Raw genomic sequence first — 834 nt, 5'->3', positions numbered from 1 at the left:
CTAAACTTGCGATTATGGCTATTATCTCGGGGTGTGGTCCTGTGTGTTGTTTGCATGTTTGTTTTGTCTGTGTCGATTCTGTGTGTCTGTCCATGTTGGCGAATGTCTGTAAGATTCTGTCTTCTGTTGTTTGTGGTCTCGCGAATCTGGTGTGTGCCCATTGAGGGGGTGATGCTGGGGGTGGTGTGTACCGTGGTGTTGGTGTGGGTGTGGGGCGTGTGGTTGTATGGGGTGTTTGTTTCTTGGTGGGTGGGTGTGTAGTCGTGTGTGTGGCCGTGGTTCGTGTGGTGTGGGTAACTGTTTGTGGGTGTGTGATAATTTGTGGTGGGTGTGGTGTGTCTGTGTTAGTTTGTGTGCATGTTTGTATGTGTTCTGTGTATTTGGTGCCCCGGACCAGCCCGTTGCATTTCGGGCATTGCCTTGGTCCGGAGGGTGTACTTGTGTGTGTGGTCATCGTTGTGTGTGTTTGTGAGTGTCTCTGTGTGGCTGTGGGTGCAGTGGTTGTTAAGTGTGTTGTCGTCGTGGTGGTCTGTATTACCTTTCTGTATGTGGGGGGTGTCGGTAGTAGGGTTCGTCGGGTCTCCGTCTGGTGTGTGCCGTCGCGTCCGTATTTGTGTGGGTGTGGGGCCTGTCCTGGTGTTTGTAATAGTGGTGTTTTTTCTGTTTGTGTCGTCGTTGTCGTCGGTCTCGTCAGTCGCAGCGTCATCAGGGCCGGTATTTTTGTTTGCTGATTTTCCATGTTGTGTTTCTGTGGAGTGAATACACATGTTAGTTTATTTTCGGGGTGTGTTATTTGATTATGTATATAATTTTAGGTCTTCTATATGACATTTT

The 834-nt window shown here is 49.0% G+C and overlaps 1 long non-coding RNA gene across 1 annotated transcript; it reads right to left on the bottom strand.

Moving 5' to 3' along the window:
• Positions 1 to 456: 456 nt before the first annotated feature.
• On the bottom strand, positions 457 to 834 carry LOC124292933. The gene is made up of 2 exons (XR_006902895.1): positions 539 to 834; positions 457 to 486 (listed from the first exon to the last, which is right to left on the bottom strand). It is a non-coding gene; the product is annotated as an uncharacterized LOC124292933 (long non-coding RNA).

The sequence above is a fragment of the Neodiprion lecontei genome, chromosome 2, assembly GCF_021901455.1.
Source record: "Neodiprion lecontei isolate iyNeoLeco1 chromosome 2, iyNeoLeco1.1, whole genome shotgun sequence".
Taxonomy (NCBI): Eukaryota; Metazoa; Arthropoda; class Insecta; order Hymenoptera; family Diprionidae; genus Neodiprion; species Neodiprion lecontei.
The sequence above is the reverse complement of the archived record's forward strand: the minus strand, read 5'-3'. Positions and strand labels throughout refer to the sequence as shown.